Here is a 6,000-nt window from a genome sequence, read left to right as displayed (position 1 = left end):
GCTCCTTTCTTGACTGCAAAACTTTGTTTGGTAGTACGTGTTGTGCCACTTCATCATCAAGGTCTGATAACAATAACTTCTATAATTTTCTTAATCTTTTCTCTTACCTCCTTTGTTCTGGAGAAACTACTTTGACCATGCAATGCACTACACTAATGTCACAGCACCAACACCAGCCTTTGGTGGTTTTAATATTCTTTTGAAACAACTGGGAGAGTACTTAATACTTAACAGAGTGCTCAGGTGCTTTTGCATGGGGCTCTTGCATTGAATTTCTACAACTCCTACAGATTTCAGTTGAAAGGACACAAAACCATTCCAGAAGTAATATTTCTGAATAACTTCAATTGAGCTAAACTGGATATATCTGTAGATTTCAACTAAGTCTGACTTTTAAAGCTGAGGAGAAAATCAAAACATGCAAAGGAACTGCCTGCTGGTTTCCACAGCCCTGCTCTATGGCAGTGTGCACAGACTGGGAGGCAATTCATCCTGTGAATGTCTCGCATGGACTGAAAGTCCCCTGGCCCAGCACACTTGGTGCTCCTTTCCAAGGAAGGTCTGACTCCATGTCTAGCTTCTTCCTTTCCTAGTCACTGCATTAAAATCAAGTCTTGCATTTTAAACACCGGGCTCTTCTAGTCTCCCAACTCTTGTCACTTACCATTCACCATGATTCCTACCCCATTAAAGTCATCCTAGCCAGGATTTACTTTTAGTGTGAACTCCTCCTATTTCTGCCTCCCTCCTCCACTTGCTTATTGGCTTAAGAAGCTTCTTCGAGTGGAAGAAAAAGTAGGTGATGAAGTTTAAAAATGTTGAGTTTAATTGTGCATTTTAACACCTAGTAATCCATAAAGTACTGAGGATACCTTATCAGTCGGAGATACAAAAGCTGAGGCTACAAAGTACATAAGCAGTCTCTGTACAGAGAGGTCTGATTGAGATAACATTGAACAGAGAAGCAACAGAGGCTCACACAGGTAACGAGGGGATAATGACACAAAAAGATTAGAGAGAGGTAGAAAACTTGGATAAAGATGCAATAAACTGTTATTGCAGATGAGTAAGGGTGGGGACAGAACTGACAGGTGAGTAGGTAGTTCATCAATCTTAGGTGCAAACAGAAAAACAGTTTTTAAATTAAGAATGGGAAAAAAGTGGGGAGGGACCCTCAGTGCCTCAGCTTCTCAGTGAGAAAGGAGAATTCAATGTAGGCTAGGAAGAGGAAGAATCATGTTGTAGTAAGGTAAAAATTGGTTGAAAAAAGAAAGAAATGAATGAAAAGTTTAAAAAAAACAGAACAGAAAATATGGAGAAATAACAAAATATTTTGCCAGCTTCAGAAAGAACTGGGTGTCTGGGTTTCTTCTATCAAGAGTCCAGAAGATAAATAATCTTATCAACCAACAATAACAATTAGGTGAAATAATATCAGCTGAATTTTGGGAGTTGCTTTGAAGTCTAGCCATATTGAATGTTTAATCCAATTTTCCACTGCTCTCACTGCTTCTTTTTTTTTCTTTTCCCCTCTAAAATAATGTAATACACTTGAAGAATAACCAGAATTTAAGGACCTCAGATAAAAGGGTGTTAAAAAGGCAGTATTTTACCAGAAGTATGTGTGGGTGTTCAAGACACCAAATAATAGCTAGGAACTTTTCAAAGGTGATTTCCTGCATAGTTATAATACATTACAAAAACCATCCAACAACATAGTATGACCTGAACAATGACTTTTAGAAAGGCAAGTTTCAACACAAATTCTAGCGGTGTTCCTGACTTTCTGATTAATGGATTTTTAGTCAAAAGGGAATTTATAATTAATAAGAATGTCCCAAGATATCTTCATTTAATTCGAGGTAAGGACTATGTTGAATGATAATGGAAGTATAAAAAGTATTTTCCCCTTCATTTTGCAGGAAGAGATATTTTGCATGTACCAAGTAGCAAGATAATACGAGAAAGTGGAATTTTCTTTTATAGATAAGCGTGAAAGAAATGGACAAAATTTGTGCTCTGAGATATCATAGGAAGAAAAGGCAACTTGACTATGAAGAGTGTCAAGACCTACGTCCCTGATACTATGCAACTTAGATTTTTTTTTTTTTAACCTGAAACTGTTCTCTGGTGTTATGTTAGAATATAGGAATATCAGGGGGGTTTAAAGTAACTCATATCCTTTAAAAATAGCTTTACAGTCAAGAATTTTTGGAGGATGCAATATCAATAGCTAGAAAAGGCATTCTATTTTTAGGATTTTTTTTTTTTAATGACTCTTATAAAATGTGTTTCCATTAAAAAAAAAATAAAATATGCACAATTTGCAAATCTGATGGGGTTTGTTGGACTATACCTGGAATATTTTATTCCACGCCTTGAAACAGAACAGAAAAGAAAAGAAAACCTTTTTGAAAATCTTTGACATGAAATTGATTATATAACACCCTTTATTTGGCCTGGATGACCTAATGCTCTGTTTCTATCCTGTTCTGAATACCTCGGTGCCTGGAAAGTGCTTACAAAGTTTAATGGAATCAAATAAGAACTTCATTGGATTAATATATCTTCAGTATATGAGACAGATAAAAAAAGGATATTAGCCTTTAACGTAATTGATAGAATGAGTGAAGAAAAAGGATAAGATATGTTCCTGGTAGCGGAGCAGAACAGTGAAATATTAAAAAAAAGAATAAGGGAGAGACAAGCCTCTGCTCATTGAGACCTAAGCAGAACTGAAGCTGAGGTTACTCCGTTGCAGGAGATAATGGAAGATTCATCAGCTGAGAACTAGACTAAGAGACTAAAAAGGCAAGAAACAATATATTTTTAGCAAGTTTGTCAATTAAGTCTTTTGCATCTCTACTTCTCACTATTCTGAAAGCTACAAATACTCTTGTTGCCTCTATCGAAAAGCAGGCGAATTCTACCCTTTCCTGTCTGATATTATTGCAAACTTTCTGAGGGAGATGCATTCTTTCATCATTTTTCCAACTGACTTCCACTGTGGTGGTGCACAGAGTGCATGTATGTATGTATGCAAGAGACATTGTTTGTTCATGAATTTAAATTGTATCTTTCAACTCTATTATGTATCAGAGCAAAGTTTCTAGCTAATAACAAAAACTCTTAATATTGTAATTGTTCCATGCTTTATTCACCTTAATGTGTTTTATTAATAAAGAGAGTACAAAGTGATTTAATGAAAATAAAAAAATATCTTTTTTTTCTTTCTTTAATTTTTTTATGTGAAGGTATGGTTTCTTTAACTGCTTGTAAGGGACTGTTTTTATGATTAATTATTTACTTCACAAATGAGTCCTGGTAACTTTCCTCAAATATAAGCATTTGAATCTGATTTCAGTCCAGTTTCCCATTGACATAGACTGGATGATTTCATTTAAGGATGTTTCTGATTTACCTGATTTTATGTGGAAAATTGACTCTAAAGCTAAAACCACCAGTTTAACAATATGTCAAATTATAGCAAAAAGCATCAGCTTAACTGAAACGTTGAGGCTTCTTTTTATCCTTGGGAGTTTCATGTTTGGAGGAATTAAATCTCCTCTAAACCATGGGAAAGGTGAATTCATTGGACTATTAGTTTTAACATATGCAAAGAATAATTATGAATGAAAGCAAAAAGAGGAACTTGAATCCTGAAGAGAGTTTTGGAGCATTTCATGAAGTTCCTTCCTGAAAATCATTTGGCAAACAGATTCAAGTGTGAATCACAGAATGTGGTCCTTTACATCGTTATGCTGACAAGTGGTTCTTCAGTACTGAGTGGTATCATGCAGAGCCGAAAACGTTCCAGTAGGATTTGCCCAGTGAATCAAACATCTTCTAATTGGATTTGCTACTTCTCTACAATAAAAAGCAAATGCCAGAAGGCAAGAATTTCTGTTTTTACTGTGTACATGTGTTAGTCTTTTTAATCAGCAAAATATTTATGTTAAAAGACATGGGTTTAGTCATAATTTTCTATAGTGCAAACTATTTTAAAAATAAATAATAGTCATAGTTAAGGAAAACTACAATTAAAACTAAACATTTATTTATTTTTAGTGTAGAGAGTATGGTGTGCCACAACTACTGGCATAACTGAATCTTTTAGAATCTCAGCATCTGTTTATTAAATTGATTTTTTCATCAGAGTAAAATTGCTGAAGCTATTGAGTGGCTGCAGAAAATGAACATAATTTTTCATAAAGTTAAGTCCTAAGGTAAGCATTTCAATTTTCTTTAGCTAGGAAGCATCTGGACTGAAGTAGGATGTAGCTGTATGGCAGAATAGTCTGTGAAAAAGAACTAAATATAATCATTAATTTACCAGTGTTTAGAGAAGAGACACAGATATTCCTACTTCATTTTTACTTTCTTTTGCTTCCTTACAAGAAAGTGAAGTAGGAATATCTGTGTCTCTTGTCTATGAAACTATTCACCAAATAACTTCTATTCTTCAGTTAATAACATGTGGAAAAGCTATGCTTCCAAAAGAAGAGAAGATGACACACCAACCAGGGAGAAATCCTAAAGGTTTAATTACCTCTGGGGAATCTGCTGGAGCTCTGTGTGTGTATCAGTGTGACATTCTCAGTGATACCTGCTGGTCCCTTTGGGGGATTTCAGTAGACTCCAGAAGAAACCTTTAATTTTTCTTTATTACTTTCTGATGTTCTAGATTTAATTTTAATATAATCTTGGTTCCAGCTGAAGAACATTAAACACAAGCACCCACAGGGAAAGTATACAGTAATATTCTATTGACTTTGGCTCCACCCATACGCGTGTTTACCTTAACCAGCACTCCCAAAGGTCACCGCTGCAGAATGAAAGCAGTCTAGCAGAGTCCTGCCCACCAGGAGTTTATCCTTCCCCACACACTCTATTCTGTTGATGGGAATGGTGTGGGTGACTCTTATTTTCTACCCAGAGACTTTTTAGATGGGTTGGGTCATCTTTATCAGGCTGTTTCTAAAGGAGCTCAAAGGAATTGCAATGAGAAGACTTGGGTCTCCTTCTGCCTTGGGCATGTCTGAAATGTTTGAGGCTGCTCTTCCAGCTCTGTGTAATATGATTGATAGCACTGAGTGAAATAATGATTTCATGTTTCTAAAATCATGAGAATCTTTGTCCACACAGTTACAGCAGTGGCAGCAGCCACCTAAGGGAAGTCAAACATAGGAATGCTGAACCAGACCCAGAAATATTGAGCTGGTCCCAGCTACATATATCTCCAGCAAACTGCAGATCAGCAATCAATTGCTCAGTTCTAAAAATAGTGGTGGAACAGGGTTGAAAAAGGCAAGAGACTGGCTATCTATCTCATCTTGTATGCTCGCATCCATTAGGAAATAGGTATTGTGCAACCAGTTTTACGTGACAAAGTTAAAATGGAATAGAGTAGTGCCAATAGTCACTGGCTTTAATTCAGAAAAAAAGCTATTTCTCCATGTTGGTTTACTCATGTCTTTTGGTGATTAATATAACTCCACTAAGGAAAAGAGAATGACCAAAGAAACTGTGGCGTGAGGTTGTAAAACATAGAATATATCACCCCATCCTCTATACTATCTCCTTTGGCTTATGGGCTGAACAGGAAACAGCTCTACCACTTGTTTTCTTCAGTCACTGCAGGAAATCTCATCCTTCACCTTTGACCCCTTTCCCCTCCTTAAAACAAATGTTCTACCTTTTCTTACAGTTCCTATAGGTTTTTAATGGGAAACATAGGATTTGAAGAAATAAATATCACAATTTGATACTGTAAAAGACGTTTTGAATCTCTAGTATGGACATACTTCTGGTTACTGCTTGTCATGCTTTGAAGACTCAGGGTTTTGTCACCTCAAATGGCATCTGGGCTTTTTCTACAGTGCCACAGATATTCTAGTAAAATACTGGGGTCAGATAATATATGTTAATATACAACCTGGAAAGATAACCAGTAAACCATTATAAAACAAAGGGAATTACAGGATTTCTAGTCAGTCAGCT

Source organism: Ciconia boyciana, chromosome 2, assembly GCF_034638445.1.
Source record: "Ciconia boyciana chromosome 2, ASM3463844v1, whole genome shotgun sequence".
NCBI classification, from domain to species: domain Eukaryota; kingdom Metazoa; phylum Chordata; class Aves; order Ciconiiformes; family Ciconiidae; genus Ciconia; species Ciconia boyciana.
The sequence above is the reverse complement of the archived record's forward strand: the minus strand, read 5'-3'. Positions refer to the sequence as shown.